Genomic DNA, 20,631 nt, shown 5'->3' with positions numbered 1-20,631 from the left:
GCAACTTCTTTCAAATGCAATCTAAAATATCTGTCACTAATTTGGGATGAAAACGCAGTGGATTGGTGCAAAAACAACAATTGGCTTAATGCTCTTACAAATATATTGTGCATCTTCTGCATACTGCAGGTTCAGAATTGATTTTCCATTGTAGAAATTCACCTCAGATTTTAATCTGATGTGTGAACATACTCTAAAGAAAAATTTCCATGCTACAGATTTGAGTCCTCTAAATCCTATATTTTTTATATGGTGCATCAAAAGTAAGGAAATATCAGTGATCCAATGTAGGGTCATGTTAAGCCATGTTACAAATATCATATCCATATTGAATGCCACCATCTTGGATTCAACTTTACAACTTTAGAGTTTTCAAACGGGAAGATAAGTGTATGACACATTAATCTGGTCGAGACTAATACCACAAAAACGATGGTATGCTTCATGTTAGCATAACTTTATTTACGTCTGTGTAAACTATTTTTTCAGTCTGTGGCACAGATAACCAGGACACATATCAATCATGTGTTTTCTGTTTTCCCATATACAGATAAATGGTAAAAGTGATTTAATGGCAACAACCCAGTTTAAGGTTATTTCGACTATCACATCCTTTTTCACAAAGCACAGTAAATGGATAGTATTTTGCTATTATACTGGCTAAGCCTAACAGAACATTACTTTCTTATTACACCTTTCAATGTTTTTTCAGCGTTATCAACCCCTCTGTGTATCCAGATTCACATAGAAGAATGAGCAGTCCTTTTCTTACACCGCTAAAACTACATTTTCCAGCAGAACTTGCTTCTCCTCAGTACTGCAGACCCATTTCCTCCCTCTCCAGATTAGCCCCACCTCTAGGATTATCAATCATCAAGCTAAACTACGTGTAGAAATCATCTTATCCCACCAAGGACAACATCTGCAAGAAATATGTATGTTCTCCTCGTATTTGCGTGGGTTTCCTCCTGGTTCTCAAGTTTCCTCCCATACTCCCAAGACATACTTAGTGATGTGAAACTGCAGATGCTGCTTTGTTAATGCATATGGCAGAGTATAATCTTCTGTCATATGAATCAACAGAGCAGCATTTGAAGTTAAAGGGAACCTGTCACCAGAAAAAATACTTTTAATCTGCAGGTTAATAGCGTTATTAACCTGTACGGCGCCTGCACTTAGCTGAATACTGTTGGGAGAGAAATAACTTTACCACCCCACCCTCCCATTTGCAACAATGCATGGTTTCAGTCACAGGGTCAACGCTGGCGCTGGTTCAGTCACCGCGGTGGCTGTAAATACGCCCTCAGCTCTGAAGCCGGCCCCAATGCAGAGTCCCATCTTGCATTAGTTCACTCATCCTAGCCCCTATACACAGTCCTATCCTGCAGTAGATTCCTCTTCTTAGTTTCTATTACACAGGCACATCACTCCTTCCTGGTATGAACTCTGCACTGTAATAACACCCATGATATTATCATACACAGGAGCAACTCTGTTCTCCATTCTGCAAACTATTTAAATCTTTAGCCTGCACCCTATTTATTGGATCAGGAACAGGTGGCTGCCTCCATCCTGTCCATTTGTGACCTTGCCTTGACTAGGTGTGTTGGTGTTGTATGTGCAACATGGCGAACAGTCTGAGTTTCAACACAACTGAGCAGGTTCTCTTCAACTGGCTTTTGTCACGCCGCTTGGTCAACCATACCCAGTGATAGTGGATCCGTGGAGGAGGAGACGCATGTGGGTCCATCCACTTTTGAGGCAATGATCCACAAGAGGTTATTTTCACTGCCTCTATTCTTCTCTGCAGGCGCATCCGGAAAAATTTGACCAATACTGTCGCATGAGCCTTGCAACATTTGATCTACTCTTGGAGAAAGTGCGCCCTGGGATAACTTTTCAGGGCACAAGGATGCGCAAAGATCCAGATCCAAGCTGGCAAGAAGCCATCTGAGAGAGACAGCGTTACATATGATTGACCAAGAGCTCTAGAGCTATAGCAAGACAGTTCCAGTGCCAACTGAAGATTAAATAGTAGTGATGACCGAGCACTAAAATGCTTGAGTGCTCTAATACTCAAATTGAAAAGCTTGGATGCTCGGATGAGCTTGATTCGAGTAACGAGTACAATGGAAGTCAATGGGAAACTCAAACATTTTTCCGGCTTACCCTAAACGGAGGGCAGGAAAATCACTGAAATGGATGGAAACAGCACTCAAATTGAAAGGGAACAGCATGGGAAGATGCCTGCATGCATCTCTGTTACCCAAGTCACTGCTGGGAATAATGTTGTTAGAATATTACGCCACTTTTGCGGAGTGACGATAAAACATAAAACTAAAGATAAAATGGATTCTACAGGAAAATATATTAGGAAACATTCTTTCCTGTATCATGACTTCTATAACAGCCACACTTAAAAAAAAAAAAGAAAACGCTTCCTCCACCCTATAGGCTTTGTTCACACGTAGTGTTTTGGTTTTTTTGCTGTATTAATGTATCTTCTCATTGCTTTCCATGGTGAAAAAATGCTGAAAGAATTGACATGCTGCTTCTTTCAAAAACACAGTAGTTTTCCATGTCAGTCAGGAAAAAAAATCAATTATGTGCATGAGATTTCTGAAATCGTATAGGTTTTAATGGTACTGTAAATGGCAGCTTTTAATTTGCATAAAACTTATGAAATAACGGTGCCAAAAAACTCAGCAAACACGCAACTTGTGAATGTAGCCTTATTATTTGGGCCATCCATCTCTCACCATATTTCCCCGCCGCTTAGGACTACAGTAGACAGAATAGTAGAAGGAGAAATAAAACTACACCCACCGGTAGTCACCGGTAAAAGTAATTTTAACATTTTACTACCTTATATGGGCATGTGGTGTGTGTGACATGGTCAGACACATCCTGTTTAATTTGATACACTCTGTATTAGACATAAAGGGGGGCCTCATACATATTCTGTTAAGTTAAAATTGTTAGGTAGTGGGACTCCTAGGCCGGGGTCACACTAACCGACGCAAAATACGGTCCGTATTTTACATGCGTAATACGGATGAATGACCCCTAAATAGTGCTCCGTATGTCATCCGTAAGCAAGGTGTGGGCGCGTATTTTGCGCATGTCAGCATCCGTATGTAATCCGTATGTAATCCGTATGGCATCCGTATGGCGATATTTTCTCGCAGGCTTGCAAAATGGACATTTAATGGCTTTGAGGCCTGCAAACTATTTACAGTCATATGTAAAAGTTTGGGCACCCCTATTAATGTTAACCTTTTTTCTTTATAACAATTTTGGTTTTTGCAACAGCTATTTCAGTTTTATATATCTAATAACTGATGGACTCAGTTATATTTCTGGATTCAAATGAGGTTTATTGTACTAACAGAAAATGTGCAATCTGCATTTAAACAAAATTTGACCGCTGCAAAAGTATGGGCACCCTTATCATTTTCTTGATTTGAACACTCCTAACTACTTTTTACTGACTTCCTGAAGCACTAAATTGGTTTTGTAACCTCATTGAGCTTTGAACTTCATAGCCAGGTGTATCAAATCATGAGAAAAGGTATTTAAAATGGCCACTTGCAAGTAGTTCTCCTATTTGATTCTCCTATGAAGAGTGGCATCATGGGCTCCTCAAAACAACTCTCAAATGATCTGAAAACAAAGATTATTCAACATAGCTTTTCAGGGGAAGGATACAAAAAGTTGTCTCAGAGATTTAACCTGTCAGTTTCCACTGTGAGTAACATAGTAAGGAAATGGAAGAACACAGGTACAGTTCTTGTTAAGCCCAGAAGTGGCAGGCCAAGAAAAATATCAGAAAGGCAGAGAAGAAGAATGGTGAGAACAGTCAAGGACAATCCACAGACCACCTCCAAAGACCTGCAGCATCATCTTGCTGCAGATGGTGTCACTGTGCATCGGTCAACAATACAGCGCATGCATAACGCCTTTTTGTATGACCAAACAACTCAATCTTTGTTTCATCAGTCCACAGGACCTTCTTCCAAAATGTAACTGGCTTGTCCAAATGTGCTTTTGCATACCTCAGGCGACTCTGTTTGTGGCGTGCTTGCAGAAACGGCTTCTTTCGCATCACTCTCCCATACAGCTTCTCCTTGTGCAAAGTGCGCTGTATTGTTGACCGATGCACAGTGACACCATCTGCAGCAAGATGATGCTGCAGGTCTTTGGAGGTGGTCTGTGGATTGTCCTTGACTGTTCTCACCATTCTTCTTCTCTGCCTTTCTGATATTTTTCTTGGCCTGCCACTTCTGGGCTTAACAAGAACTGTACCTGTGTTCTTCCATTTCCTTACTATGTTACTCACAGTGGAAACTGACAGGTTAAATCTCTGAGACAACTTTTTGTATCCTTCCCCTGAAAAGCTATGTTGAATAATCTTTGTTTTCAGATCATTTGAGAGTTGTTTTGAGGAGCCCATGATGCCACTCTTCATAGGAGAATCAAATAGGAGAACTACTTGCAAGTGGCCACTTTAAATACCTTTTCTCATGATTTGATACACCTGGCTATGAAGTTCAAAGCTCAATGAGGTTACAAAACCAATTTAGTGCTTCAGGAAGTCAGTAAAAAGTAGTTAGGAGTGTTCAAATCAAGAAAATGATAAGGGTGCCCATACTTTTGCACCGGTGAAATTTTGTTTAAATGCAGATTGCACATTTTCTGTTAGTACAATAAACCTCATTTGAATCCAGAAATATAACTGAGTCCATCAGTTATTAGATATATGAAACTGAAATACCTGTTGCAAAAACCAAAATTGTTATAAAGAAAAAAGGTTAACATTAATAGGGGTGCCCAAACTTTTACATATGACTGTAAATCTTTAGCCTGCACCCTATTTATTGGATCAGGAACAGGTGGCTGCCTCCATCCTGTCCAGTTGTGACCTTGCCTTGACTAGGTGTGTTGGTGTTGTATGTGCAACATGGCAGACAGTCTGAGTTTCAACACAACTGAGCAGGTTCTCTTCAACTGGCTTTTGTCACGCCGCTTGGTCAACCATACCCAGTGATAGTGGATCCGTGGAGGAGGAGACGCATGTGGGTCCATCCACTTTTGAGGCAATGATCCACAAGAGGTTATTTTCACTGCCTCTATTCTTCTCTGCAGGAGCATCCGGAAAAATTTGACCAATACTGTCGCATGAGCCTTGCAACATTTGATCTACTCTTGGAGACAGTGCGCCCTGGGATAACTTTTCAGGACACAAGGATGCGCAAAGCTATATCTGCAGAGGAGCGACTTCTGCTCACATTACAGTATGTACTACACAACCACATTCTCTATGTTCATGAAGTGTTGCCCAAAGTATGTATTTTTTGCTTCTTGGACTAAGTTTAATGCCCTCATCTTTTTCCAGATAAGTTTAAACTTACAGAACAGAATGTTATGTGTAATATGTACTGAATATCACTTAGTCATTGTGCGACCAAATATATGTGTGTTAGTAGATCTGAATCAGTAACAAGTTTGGTATGTATGTACCTGGTGTTTTGTTAATTTGTGCATTCTAAAATGTTCCATTTCTGTTGTTCTTCAGCTTCCTGTCCACTGGCCTGTCTTATGCCGCCCTCCACCATGAGTTTTTCATTGGAAGATCTACCATTTCTGGCATAGTCAGGTCGACATGTAGTGAAATATGGTCAAGACTGCATCAACTCGTCATGCCCGAGCCCAGGATGGAAGACTGGTTGAGGATATCAAGGGACTTTGAGGAGGAATGCCAGTTTCCTAATTGCATTGGGGCCCTTGATGGCAAACATATCAGGGTGCGTAAGCCGCCGAACTCTGGCTCCCAATTCTTCAATTATAAACAATACTTTTCTGTTGTACTGTTGGCTCTGGCCGATCCTCAATACAAGTTTATAATTGTTGACATTAGGGCCTATGGAAGGAGGGGAGACTCTAGAATCTTCAATACTTCTATTATGGGTCGGCGGCTACGCACCAACCAGTTGGATCTACCACCACCACGCCAGCTACCAGGCTCCACTCAAGAATCAGTCCCTTATGTCCTTGTGGCAGATGAGGCATTTCAGTTAACGCGCAATGTCTTGAGGCCATATCCCCAGTGCAACCTGGACCACCAGCGCAGAATTTTTAACTTGCGCCTATCACGTGCTCGGCGACTGGTGGAGTGTTACTTTGGCATTCTTTGTGCCAAAAGGCGGGTACTCCAGTCTGCCATTCAGCTGAGTGAACAAAATGTTAATAAAGTTGTTAAAGCCTGTGTGGTTCTTCATAACTTCACCAGGATACATGATTGTTCCTCCTCTGGTGGTGTTGTGCGTGGGTCGGACAATGTGCGTAGGGTGAGACCACCTATCAACCCTCAACGTAGACCACTCTCTGGGCTCAAAGTGCGTGATATTTTCACAAATTACTTTATGTCACCAGAGGGGGAAACTTCTTGGCAAGAGCATGCTGTGTCTATGTTATAATTTTTTGGTTTATGTCTGTCTAAATATATATATTTAAACCCCTTATGATTCTATGACTGTTTAATTGCATTGGTAAGCGTATGTTAGTATGCTGACACCTTTTTTTAGAATTGAGACAGAGACGTAAAATGTAGTAAACAAATGTTTACTTTTGCCTTTTTTTTTTTTTTTTTTTAAAGAAAAACATATTATTGCCATATGATAAATGTGGCAATGGGCCAAATAGGCCTTTGTGCAGATGTGAACATTGGGTACAAATAACATTTTCTGACATACAAAACAACCACAAAACCATTAGGCAATACCAAAATGTCAACATTATAAATTTTGGTAGGTCGGGGGAGGAGAAGGCGGAAGACCAGCCTGTGTTTGCTGCTGGCTACTTTGCCCAACTAGGCCATCGTCCTGTGTGGGGGCATACTGTTGCCCATGATTTGGGTAGTGTACTGCCTCCTGGGATTGTGGTTGGTACTGGCCAGAGTGATACTGGAGAGGGGCCTTTTGTTGGGGCTGGTAGGCCTGTGTCTCATACCCACCAAAATAGCCATGTCGTCCCCATCCAGGTTGGGACCAGCCTCCAACACTGGGTGGGAACAAGTGGCCATATTGGTGAGGTTGGCTAGAACCAGACATATGTGGCTGCTGTTGGAGAGGTTGGGTAGGGGGAGGAAGGGGGTGAGTTGTAGGCCCACGTATTTGAGTATCCTCAGAGCCTACTTGAGCAAGCATGTGTGTGGGGTGTCTAAGGCGCATCAGATTTCTTGGGGAAAGCTGCCACCTCTCCAGATATTCAAATAACTCATATGGGGTATTGGGGTGTGTGCTTGCATCAAGCAGGATCTGAAAACATCCTCGAATACGTAGCCTCATCTCACGGGAAAGGGGAAAGAGCACGAAGATAAAGGGCCAGGCTGCGTGAGTATGACTCTTCGCCATCATCATTATTGACTCTAGCCAGATAGTTCAGTACCCCTGTGTCAACATTGGTACGGGTATCTCGGGCAGGGATATGGCGCCTTCTTCTTCCTCGCCGGGATGGTCCAGCAGGCTGTGGGGAGCCCCGGATCTGGGCAGTTGGGCTGCTGCTGATGTTGCCCTGCTCCTCCTGTATGGCTGATGGTGCAGCAGCAGACGGTCCTGCTTGTGGATGTGGTCCTTGTGGTGGGGTTTGTGGTGCAGGCACTGGGTTTTCCTGAGAGGAATCTTCACCCATGCTTCTTGGAGGGGGAGAAGATGGGCCAGCCACCTCATTCCCTACAGACCCAGGATCTATGATGGGCTCGGTATCTGAGCCAGTTCCTCTCTCCGTAAGGTTGGACTGAGTTCTGTTATGAAATAGAACAGAGCCAAAAATAAATCAATTTTTTTGGCCCTGTAAAGTATCTGTGTAATGTGGTGTGAGGTATCTACTTACCGTCTCAGATCCAGAATAGGAGCGAGGAAGGAGAGGCGATCATAATAAATTTATTTTCGCTTTGTGTGGCCCGCATCACCACTCCTGGCCCGCTGCTGACGTTCCCGCCTGTATTGGTCGCGGATGCTGCGCCAACGTCTCATCACATCTTCCACTGCAATGTGACAGGAAATATTCTCAATTTCACATATTTGCTAGGTCAAATTTGCTACCAGTAGCCTAGGCATGTGGCCTTCTAGGGTGTGCTTTCTACCCAGGGTGGCAATTGGGGCATCCAGGCCGGATACACAGGGTCACAATAGTTCAGGTATCAAGTAAATACACTTAATAACTTGGTTGGTTAGGAGGATGAGGAGCTTATGGCCTGGCAGTGTAAAACCTTGGGTCACATAAAAATCTACCAGCCTCATGAGGCAAAAAGTCCAAGCACAGGAAGGGGCAGGGGCTGATTCTAAATGCCTTTTTTGATGTGAGGTAATTTTAAACAGTTTTTGGGTTGTACTTATTCAGTTGCTGCTGCTCCTCACGTGGCCGATCAGCAAAATCGTGGAACATCTGGCGACATATGCACCTCCATGACGCCTCCTTTCTTGCCCATTTGGCATAATGGGCATCACGTTGGTCCCCGATTTCTGGCCGCTCCTTCCCTAATACAATAAGCATCTCCACATTGAGGAAATATGGCGCCATGACGCTGCAGGACTCCGTGGAGGCGCAATTTCTGGATGTCTGGAGTGCTTTTTGAGCTGATTAGCATGTCTAAGCTTCCTGATGATGGATTGGCCCATTTCCTGTCACCTGCCAAAAGACCTGCGTATTTCTCACAAGATACACGTGTGGTCCGTGTGTAATCCGTATTTTTTGCGCACCCATAGACTTGCATTGGCGTACTACGGGCGTAGTACACTGACAATCGCAGCATGCTGCAATTGGCACGGACCGTAGAATACGGACAAGAATTATATGGCTGTTGGGAGCAAACCCATAGAGAATCATTTGTCCGTGTGTAATGCGTGCTTTTAACGCCTCTCACTCATCCGTATTTCTCTCTAGTGTGACCCCGGCCCTAGAGTCATAAAACCTACGAACTGAGTTCCTTGGCTGAAAATCATTCACCCCTAGGGGTTATATTTAGATATATTTAATATATTTATATATACTGTGAGGTAGCGCTGTCATTTAAGTTGGGGATCACTCGCTTGGCAGCCACGAAACTAGATCCAGCACGGGTTTTCCATAAACGATAACATAGTCCATGCGGTTTATTCCTCCATCATAAACCCACAGCAGCAATATACAACAGCATTACAGCATAGCGTCCATTATAGAGCTTCACTCTGGTTATCCTTATGTCACACAGGTAATGCAAATGTCTATTACACAGGCTCTTCAGCCTCAGCGTTATCTCACCCACGTCAGGGTCACTCATGGTTCCTTCACCATCATGCGCCAGACGTCCATTCCCTCCAGGGAATTCCCAGGCATGTGCAGCCATTAACACAGCGTTCACTTGCTGTCAGAAGGCAGCCCCATCTCACTCAGACGGGACCTTCCACACTGGACCAACCAGGTCCCAGCATTCACCCCATGTGACCTACCCTGGCCACATTATATGGTTCATAGCCACGCCCACCGGGTCACATGACTCTGACCTCATCACAGGTCCTTCAAGAATTTTCACACTCTTTACAACAGTGTTCTTTAAACACATCCCCTGGGTGGGTTTGTAGGTAACTGGCCCGCCCATCTCCCTAGTTACCTGGAGACTTCTCCCTGTCACATTAAAGCAGCACCTCAGCAGTATCACTGCTGATCAACACATACAGTGGGGAGAAAAAGTATTTAGTCAGTCAGCAATAGTGCAAGTTCCACCACTTAAAAAGATGAGAGGCGTCTGTAATTTACATCATAGGTAGACCTCAACTATGGGAGACAAACTGAGAAAAAAAAATCCAGAAAATCACATTGTCTGTTTTTTTTTTCATTTTATTTGCATATTATGGTGGAAAATAAGTATTTGGTCAGAAACAAAATTTCATCTCAATACTTTGTGATATATCCTTTGTTGGCAATGACAGAGGTCAAACGTTTGCAGTCCTCTTCCGTTGCTCCTAGCAACAAGGCTACAACATTGCCCATAGCATTTCTCCACCAATTGTGAGGTAGCGCTGTCATTTAAGTAGGGGATCACTCGCTTGGCAGCCACAAAACTAGATCCAGCACGGGTTTTCCATAAACGATAACATAGTCCATGCGGTTTATTCCTCCATCATAAACCCACAGCAGCAATATACAACAGCATTACAGCATAGCGTCCATTATAGAGCTTCACTCTGGTTATCCTTATGTCACACAGGTAATGCAAATGTCCATTACACAGGCTCTTCAGCCTCAGCATTATCTCACCCACGTCAGGGTCACTCATGGTTCCAACACCATCATGCTCCAGACGTCCATTCCCTCCAAGGTATTCCCAGGCACGTGCAGCCATTGACACAGCGTTCAATTGCTGTCAGAAGGCAGCCCCATCTCACTCAAACGGGACCTTCCACACTGGACCAACCAGGTCCCAGCATTCACCCCATGTGACCTACCCTGGCCACATTTCATGGTTCATAGCCACGCCCACCGGGTCACATGACTCTGACCTCATCACAGGTCCTTCAAGCATTTACACACTCTTTACAACAGTGTTCTTTAAACACAACCCCTGGGTGGGTTTGTAGGTAACTGCCCACCCATCTCCCTAGTTACCTGGAGACTTCTCCATGTCACATTAAAGCAGCACCTCAGCAGTATCACTGCTGATCAACACATAAGTCTCCTTCTCAAAGCCGCCAACTTTGAGATACAAAATGGCCATTCAGTATTCTGCCATTCATCCTTTCTCCTTGGACATCCACACAGCGCCCCCTAGCAGACACAGTGGTTACTACACCACAATACATATACAAAAGTGTTTTCTCTTTTTAAATCATAGTGACTGGCAACCCAATACAACCAAATGACACTGATCAAACATTTACATACCCCATTTCTTAATACCATGTATTGCCCCCTCTAACATCATTGACAGTTTGATGTCTTTTGTGGTAATTGTGGATGAGATTCTTATTTTCTCAGATGGTAAAGCTTCCCACTCTTATTGGCAAAAAGCCTCCAGTTCCTCTAAATTCCTGATCTTTCTAGCATGAACTGTGTGATTAAGATCTCCCCAGAGTGACTCAATGATATTGAGGTCAGGAGACTGGCCAACCCAGAACTTTGTTCTGCTGTAGCCAAGGACAGGTCAACTTGGCCTTGTGGTTTTTATCTTTGTCATGTTGGAACGTCCAAGTACACCCCATGCGCAGCAGTATTTGCTGATAACGTGCTGCATTCATCTTTCCTTCAACTTTGACCAAGTTTCCTGTGCCTTTGAAGCTCACACATCCCCAAAACATCAGCGATCCACCTCCGTGCTTTACAGTAGGAATGGTGCTCCTTTCATCATAGGCCTTGTTGACCTCTCTTCAAATGTAACGTTTATGGTTGTGGCCAAAAAGTTCAATTTTGGTCTCATCACTCCAAATTACCTTGTTCCAGAAGTTCTGAGGCTTGTCTCTGTGCTGTTTTGTGTATTGTAGGTGAGATACTTTGTGGCATTTGCGCAGTAATGGCTTTCTTCTGGCGACTCGACCATGCAGCCCATTATTCTTCAAGTGCCTCCTTATTGTGCATCTTGAAACAGCCACACCGCTAGTTTCCAGTATTTCAGCTGATGTTATTTGTGGGTTTTTCTTTGCATCCCGAACAATTTTCCTGCAGTTGTGGACAAAATTTTTGTTGGTCTACCTGACCGTGGTTTCGTTTTTACAAAGCCCCTGATTTTCCATTTGTTAATCCCAGTTTAAATGCTGGTATCAATTCCTTGGATATCAATTCCTTGGATACCTTTTTGTGTCCCTTTCGCGTTTTATACAGTTCAACTACATTTTCCCGTAGATTCATTGACAATTATTTTGCTTTCCCCATGACTCTCAATACAGAAATGTCAGTGGCTGGATGAAAGATGCAAGAGTCGGTCTGGATCCCAGAAACTCACTCAGCTTTTATGCACACTCACTGATTACAAGCAAAACAGGTCACAGGTGAGGATGTTACCTTACCTTTAGTAGCCATTCAAACCACTTTGTGTCAACTTCTGTGCATGTTAGGCTGGTTTCACATTCGCGCTTTTTAAGCGCACGCACGGCCGGGGGTAGCTCCGCCCCCGAGCCGGCTCTCTGCCCGGCGTGCCCGCCCCTTCCTTGTAGCGCCGCCTCCTAGCGCACAGCGGCGCCTGCGATCGGCGCACCCTATCTTTAGCATAGGGTGCGCAGATCGTGCGCAGGCCGTGCGCTAGTTGCGCTTTTACCTGCGCTGAGCACTTTTGACGGTGCGCCGTGCGCGCGAAAATCAAACTTTTCGGATTTTGGCGCGCACGGCGCACCGTCAAAAGTGCGCAGCGCAGGTCAAAGCGCAACTAGCGCACGGCCTGCACACGATCTGCGCACCCTATGCTAAAGATAGGGTGCGCCGATCGCAGGCGCCGCTGTGCGCTAGGAGGCGGCGCTACAAGGAAGGGGCGGGCACGCCGGGCAGAGAGCCGGCTCGGGGGCGGAGCTACCCCCGGCCGTGCGTGCGCTTAAAAAGCGCGAATGTGAAACCAGCCTTATCAGGCCAAAATCACCAGGTTATGTGAACTTTTGATCAGGGTCATTTGGATGCTTTGGGTTGCAATTATGTTTAAAAAGAGGAAACACAGTAGTCTGACAATAAATCACTTCACCCACCCACTAACCATGAATGGAGAAAAAGTTTTGGTGTTATCATTCATATTCTCTGAAAATAGGCCAATAAAGCAAAAATTATGCCGGGGTATGTAAACTTTTTGAGAAAATTCGGAAAAACTGAACATTTGGAAGTGGTCTCTTAATTTTTTCCAGAGCTGTATATATATACAGCTGGGTATATATAGCTGGGTATAAAGATGGATCCAAAATGGCAGACTTCAAAATGACTGCCGTAGTCACCACCCATCTTGAAAAGTTTTCCAATTTTATTTAGGTGTATCCATTTACATGGGCCACCCAGGTGTATCCATATAAATGGCCTACCCTGTATATATATACATCGTATTTTTCGGACCATAAGATGCACTTTTTTTGCTTCCAAATTTGGGAGAAAAGTGTGGGGTGTGTCTTATGGTCTGAATTTAACATGTGGAGAGAAGGCAGCAGCAGAGGCAGGAAAATGTCACCGCTGGGGAGACCACATGGTCCTGATGCTTAAAGTGAAGGACTATTCATTAGCCTCTTCCCCGCCCACCTTTCAGTGCCGACCAGTGGGCTGGGAGCAGCAAATCAATATTCCTTCACTTAAACAGCAGACCACATGGGTTCCCCAGCGCCAGGTTCCTGCAGCAGCTGGGTAGATCGTGTGTCCAGTGGAGAAGGAGGCGGCAAGAGCAGAGGGCCACAGGAGGGATCTCAATTGCATACCTGACAGCACAGCGTGGGCTGTGCTGATGCTGATTGCTCCTGTATTGGACCTGTGGTGAGGTAATGAAGATGGCGGGCTGGAGCATCACATGACAGCACAGAGCCCTCCCTCTTCATTATGTCACCATAGGACCTGCAGACACCGAAATAGAAACAATGCAGCTTCCTCTTTCAGGACCTGTGGTGAGGTAATAAGAGGGAGTGCTCTGTGCGGTCATGTGATGCTCCAGCCCTTCATTACCTCACCATCAGTCCTGTATGCTGTGCGTATATACATATATATATATATATATATATATATATATATATATATATACAGCTATGTGAAAAACTGTTTGCCCTCTTCCTGATTTTCTATTCTTTTGCATGTTTGTCACATTTAAATGTTTCAGATCACCAAACAAACTTAAATGTTAGACAAAGATAACACAAGTAAGCACAAAATGCAGTTTTTAGATTAAAGTCTTTATTATTAAGAGAAACAGATATCCAAACCTACAGGGCCCTGTGTAAAAGAAGTGATTGCACCCCCACTAAAAAAATAAATTAACTGTGGTTTATCACGTCTTTGGAAAGCTGAGTTCAAATTCCCTAGCCACACCCAGGCCTGATTACCTGCTATATCAGTTCTCAATCATGAAATCACTTAAATAGGACCTGCCTGACAAAGTAAAGTAGACCAAAAGAGACTCAAATGCTAGACATGACACGATCCCAAAAAACTCTGGAACAAATGAGAAACAAAGTAATTGAGATCTATCAGTCTGGAAAAGGTTATAAAACCATTTTTAAAACATTGGGACTCAAGCAAACTACAGTGAGAGCCAATATCCACAAATGGTGAAAAAATGGAACAGTGATGAACCTTCCCCGGAGTGGCCAGCCAACCAAAATTACCCCAAGAGCGCAGCAAAGACACATCCAAGAAATCACAAAAGACCCCACAACAACATCCAAAGAATTGCAGGCCTCACTTGTCTCAGTTAAGGTCAGTGTTTCCCTCTGTATGAAGATACCAGCACCTCTCTGTAAGAAGATACCAGCGCCTGCCCTATGTATGATGATACCAGTGCCTCCCCTTGCTATGAAGATAACAGCACCTCTCCTCTGTATGAACTCACCAGAGCCTCCCCTTGTTATGAATATAACAGCGCCTCCCCTCTGTTTGAAGATTCCAGCGCCTCTCCTCTGCATGAACATACCAGTGACTCTCCTCTGTATGAAGATATCAGTGATGACCTTCTGTAAGAAGATACCAGCGCCTTCCCTCTGGTTAAAGATAACAGCACCTCCCCTCTGTATGAAGATAACAGCGATTTCTCTCTGTATATGGAAACCAGTGCCTCCCCTCTGTATAAATATATCAGCAGCTCCCCTTTGTATGAAGATAACAGCCAATAAGCTCGGTATGTAGATTACAGGGCTTCCCTCTGTATGAAGATACCAGCACCTTCCATCTGTTTAAAGATAACAGCATCTTCGCTTTGTATAAAGATACCAGCGCCTTCCCTCTGTTTGAAGATAACAGCTTTCCCTTCTGTATAAAGATACCAGTGTCTCCTCTCTGTATGAAGATTGCACCGCCTCCCCTCTATATAAAGATACCAGCACCCCCCCTTGCTATGAAGATACCATTGCCTCCCCTCTGTATGAAGATAACAGCGACTCCCCTCTGTATAAGGAAACCAGCACCTCCCCTCTGTAAAAAGATAACAGCAACTCCAATCTGTATGAAGATAACAGTTATTACGTGAATGCCGCTAGGTTCAGATAGGGGTGGGACAGGTCTCATGAATTCTTTTAAACTCTGGGGGAACCATTACTGCGACCATGTGCGACCATGCACTGCAGCTTCCTCAGGCACAAGGTGGACCACTTGCTCATGCAGACACTATCATAGAGTCCTCATAAACAGATGAGCAGTATAGTTTAATATCACCGCATTCCCAGTAAAATTCAAGTCTCTTAAGAACAGGCTTCATAAGCAGTACAGCTGCTTCTTAAAGGCACATTGACTAACAGTCTTTTGATAGCACAGTTCAGCACAGATCAAGACTCTTTACAAAGGAACAGTAGTACACAGTATTCCTTCTAGCACAGTGAGATGGGGGGTGCTGAAGGAGATGATCCCTGTGACACAATTCCTTCCAGTCCTTAACTTCCTGATCCTGATAGACTTTCTCAACTAGCAGTACAGGGGTTAGCCCAGATTCACTCTTTAATGGAATTCTGTGCTCCTATGGTTCCCTTGCCTGAACTGTTATGAGAGACAGATCAAACACCACTCATCCCTTCAGCTGCTGCCAGAAAAGTAAACATATTCCTCATAATCCCCCTAGGGCTCTGCTAACCACTCCGCCTCCTGTGACTGTGTTAACCCCTCTAGTTGCTGGATGCTTTTGTAGCAACAGGACTCAGCATTGCTTCTGCATGTCACGCTCTTCACCCGTTTTTGAATGTCATCCTAGACATTGACCACTTCTAAGACTGTGGTTGGAGTCGTGTCACTCAGTGGCGGATTATAATGAGGTCAATTTGGGCAGTTGCCCCGGGCCCAGTGGGGTTAAGGGGCCCACAGCCCAGGCCAGTAAATTGCCCCATTATAATCCGCCACCGCGCAGGGCCGGATTAAAGGCAGGGCAGGCGGGGCTTCAGCCCCGGGGCCCCCACCACAAGAGCTTCTAAGGGGGCCCCCACCACATTCCTGCTGGCTGCTGCAATGGCACTCCATCTTCTCCCCACCTAAAAGTGAGTGACCGTGGGGGCGGCATTATGTGCTCTGCTACCAGCAGCATCTACAAGTAGCGTGAACGCTGATGCTGCTGGTAGCGTGCAAAGGCTTGTGATGAGATCACAGGAGGTAAGGTGTCAGGGCCCCCGATCATGTGACCCCTGTCTCCTCCCCTCCTGTGACCTCATCACAGGTCCTGTGCGCACAGCACAGAGCACTGAGAGCAGCCATGTATGTGGAGTGCGGCTCTGCGGGTGGAGGTCAGTGCTGGAGGCCCCATTATTCTCTATGTGGAGTGCGGGTGGAGGTCGGTGCTGGAGGCTCCATTATTCTCTATGTGGAGTGCGGCTCTGCGGGTGGAGGTCGGTGCCGGAGGCTCCATTATTCTCTATGTGGAGTGCGGCTCTGCGGGTGGAGGTCGGTGCTGGAGGCTCCATTATTCTCTATGTGGAGTGCGGCTCTGCGGGTGGAGGTCAGTGCTGGAGGCTCCATTATTCTCTATGTGGAGTGCGGCTCTGCGGGTGGAGGTCGGTGCTGGAGGCTCCATTATTCTCTATGTGGAGTGCGGCTCTGCGGGTGGAGGTCGGTGCTGGAGGCTCCATTATTCTCTATGTGGAGTGCGGCTCTGTGGGTGGAGGTCGGTGCTGGAGGCTCCATTATTCTCTATGTGGAGTGCGGCTCTGCGGGTGGAGGTCGGTGCTGGAGGCCCCATTATTCTCTATGTGGAGTGTGGCTCTGTGGGTGGAGGTCGGTGCTGGAGGCTCCATTATTCTCTATGTGGAGTGCGGCTCTGCGGGTGGAGGTAGGTGCTGGAGGCCCCATTATTCTCTATGTGGAGTGTGGCTCTGCGGGTGGAGGTCGGTGCTGGAGGCCCCATTATTCTCTATGTGGAGTGAGGCTCTGCGGATGGAGGTCGGTGCTGGAGGCTCCATTATTCTCTATGTGGAGTGCGGCTCTGTAGGTGGAGGTCGGTGCTGGAGGCTCCATTATTCTCTGTGTGGAGTGTGGCTCTGCGGGTGGAGGTCGGTGCCGGAGGCTCCATTATTCTCTATGTGGAGTGCGGCTCTGCGGGTGGAGGTCGGTGCTGGAGGCCCCATTATTCTCTATGTGGAGTGCGGCTCTGCGGGTGGAGGTAGGTGCTGGAGGCCCCATTATTCTCTATGTGGAGTGCGGCTCTGCGGGTGGAGGTCGGTGCTGGAGGCTCCATTATTCTCTATGTGGAGTGCGGCTCTGCGGGTGGAGGTCGGTGCTGGAGGCCCCATTATTCTCTATGTGGAGTGCGGCTCTGCGGGTGGAGGTAGGTGCTGGAGGCCCCATTATTCTCTATGTGGAGTGCGGCTCTGCGGGTGGAGGTCGGTGCTGGAGGCCCCATTATTCTCTGTGGAGTGCGGCTCTGCGGGTGGAAGTCGGTGCTGGAGGCCCCATTATTCTCTATGTGGAGTGCGGCTCTGCGGGTGGAGGTCGGTGCTGGAGGCTCCATTATTCTCTATGTGGAGTGAGGCTCTGCGGGTGGAGGTCGGTGCTGGAGGCTCCATTATTCTCTATGTGGAGTGAGGCTCTGCGGGTGGAGGTCAGTGCTGGAGGCTCCATTATTCTCTATGTGGAGTGAGGCTCTGCGGGTGGAGGTCGGTGCTGGAGGCCCCATTATTCTCTATGTGGAGTGCGGCTCTGTGGGTGGAGGTCGGTGCTGGAGGCTCCATTATTCTCTATGTGGAGTGCGGCTCTGCGGGTGGAGGTCGGTGCTGGAGGCCCCATTATTCTCTATGTGGAGTGTGGCTCTGTGGGTGGAGGTCGGTGCTGGAGGCTCCATTATTCTCTATGTGGAGTGTGGCTCTGCGGGTGGAGGTCGGTGCTGGAGGCCCCATTATTCTCTATGTGGAGTGTGGCTCTGCGGGTGGAGGTCGGTGCTGGAGGCCCCATTATTCTCTATGTGGAGTGAGGCTCTGCGGGTGGAGGTCGGTGCTGGAGGCTCCATTATTCTCTATGTGGAGTGCGGCTCTGTAGGTGGAGGTCGGTGCTGGAGGCTCCATTATTCTCTATGTGGAGTGTGGCTCTGTGGGTGGAGGTCGGTGCCGGAGGCTCCATTATTCTCTATGTGGAGTGCGGCTCTGCGGGTGGAGGTCGGTGCTGGAGGCCCCATTATTCTCTATGTGGAGTGCGGCTCTGCGGGTGGAGGTAGGTGCTGGAGGCCCCATTATTCTCTATGTGGAGTGCGGCTCTGCGGGTGGAGGTCGGTGCTGGAGGCTCCATTATTCTCTATGTGGAGTGCGGCTCTGCGGGTGGAGGTCGGTGCTGGAGGCCCCATTATTCTCTATGTGGAGTGCGGCTCTGCGGGTGGAGGTAGGTGCTGGAGGCCCCATTATTCTCTATGTGGAGTGCGGCTCTGCGGGTGGAGGTCGGTGCTGGAGGCCCCATTATTCTCTATGTGGAGTGCGGCTCTGCGGGTGGAGGTCGGTGCTGGAGGCCCCATTATTCTCTATGTGGAGTGCAGCTCTGCGGGTGGAGGTCGGTGCTGGAGGCTCCATTATTCTCTATGTGGAGTGCGGCTCTGCGGGTGGAGGTCGGTGCTGGAGGCCCCATTATTCTCTATGTGGAGTGTGGCTCTGCGGGTGGAGGTCGGTGCTGGAGGCCCCATTATTCTCTATGTGGAGTGCGGCTCTGCGGGTGGAGGTCAGTGCTGGAGGCTCCATTATTCTCTATGTGGAGTGTGGCTCTGCGGGTGGAGGTCGGTGCTGGAGGCTCCATTATTCTCTATGTGGAGTGTGGCTCTGCGGGTGGAGGTCAGTGCTGGAGGCCCCATTATTCTCTATGTGGAGTGTGGCTCTGCGGGTGGAGGTCGGTGCTGGAGGCTCCATTATTCTCTATGTGGAGTGCGGCTCTGCGGGTGGAGTTCAGTGCTGGAGGCTCCATTATTCTCTATGTGGAGTGCGGCTCTGCGGGTGGAGGTCGGTGCTGGAGGCCCCATTATTCTCTATGTAGAGTGTGGCTCTACGATTCGTGACCGCCGTCACGTGACGAGGGGGGCCCACAGAGTCTGAACTGCCCCGGGCCCTGGCTACCCTTAATCCACCCCTGGTGTCACTTCATATACATATTGGCATAACATTCATAACATTAATAACAACCTACTCTTACGACCGTGTACTTGTAGGACTCCTGTAAGAACTAGTCAATTAAAACAAACAGCATCTCTTCAGATGGAGCTTTTTATATGTCTTCAACCAGCTCTCTCTCATTAGGCCTTAACAGTTCTTTGTTTCTACAAAGTCTTTTAAGGAAAATCATAGTGTGAAAACAAGACTTTCCACCAGGCAACATCTTCCATACTTTCTCTTGGTGGGGAATACCACTCAAGTGGGCCTACCTGGTCCGTAGGCAGGGATACCTGTTTCCAATCGACAGTCCTTGGCACTTGACTCGGTTCACCAAGTGTCTCATACGTCAGCATCACTGGCCTCCTCACTTCTCGAGTCAACATCCTCCTGGTGGGTTGTTCCTCAGATACCATGGGTTCTTCGGTTGCAGGAGATTCTTCCAATGCACTCATTTCTCGTACTTCCTCAGATGCTCTTGGAACTACCTATGTAAGTTCCTGTACTTCTCTTGAATCATCTGTTTCTGCACAGTCTGGTAATACCGCTCCTCCTGACTGTCGATAGTTCCCTGCAGTGATCGGTGTTCGATCATCAGAAATGAATTGGACTTCATCTGTACTCCTTGGTACAAACTCTGGAGCTTCGGGACTTCGTTCACTCTCCTGAGGATAGTACATCCCTCTCTTTGCTGGGTTGAGAGATACAACAGTGCACTCTTCTTCATCAGAACTCTAAAGGTCACTATCCACCTCTAGAACTTCAGTCTGTGGTAGTCCCTTAGTCAATTTCGGGTCTACTTCTGGGGAGTCTTGTTGCGATGGTAGATAATCACAGGTTAGTAGTATATTCTGATGGACTATTCTGGTTTTCTTGTCCCCTGTTTCTAAATGGATTTCATACACTGGACTGTCATTGGCTTTTCTCCTTACGACCACATACACCTTGCCTTCCCAGTACGAACAAAGTTTTCCTGGACCACGTTTTTCACGTACTGTACGTTCTTGACTAGCACCCAACTTCCCAGTGTTAATTCTGATCCATAGCATTTTCAATCATAGTACTCCTTACTCTTGCTCTGCCCTTGGGTAGCCACTTTGGATGCTATGTTGTATGCCTCTGTCATCTGTTCCATCCCTTTCCGAACATACTCCGGATACATTTTGTAAGTCTCTGACACTGGAGTGTTGAACATGATGTCAGTTGGCTGTCTTGGCAACTGTCCATACAATAGGAAGAAAGGTGAGTAACCTGCTGCCTCGCTCTTGGTACAGTTATAGGCATGTACCATTTTTGACAGCGAACTCTTTCAATCTTTCTTTCTGTCAGCTCTTAAAGTGTGCAACAGTGACAATAATGTCCGGTCAAAATGTTCCACTTGTCCATTACCCTCTGG

The 20,631-nt window shown here is 46.6% G+C and overlaps 1 protein-coding gene across 2 annotated transcripts in view; it reads right to left on the bottom strand.

Moving 5' to 3' along the window:
- RGS14 (regulator of G protein signaling 14) overlaps window positions 1–20,631 on the bottom strand; it is a 292,753-nt gene that overhangs the window by 184,555 nt on the left and 87,567 nt on the right. The gene's annotated exons all lie outside the window — the stretch shown is intronic.

The sequence above is a fragment of the Dendrobates tinctorius genome, unplaced genomic scaffold, assembly GCF_039654945.1.
Source record: "Dendrobates tinctorius isolate UK_male_01 unplaced genomic scaffold, ASM3965494v1 ptg000001l, whole genome shotgun sequence".
Lineage (NCBI taxonomy): Eukaryota > Metazoa > Chordata > Amphibia > Anura > Dendrobatidae > Dendrobates > Dendrobates tinctorius.
Note: the sequence above shows the minus strand (reverse complement) of the source record. Positions and strands in the feature narration are given on the sequence as shown.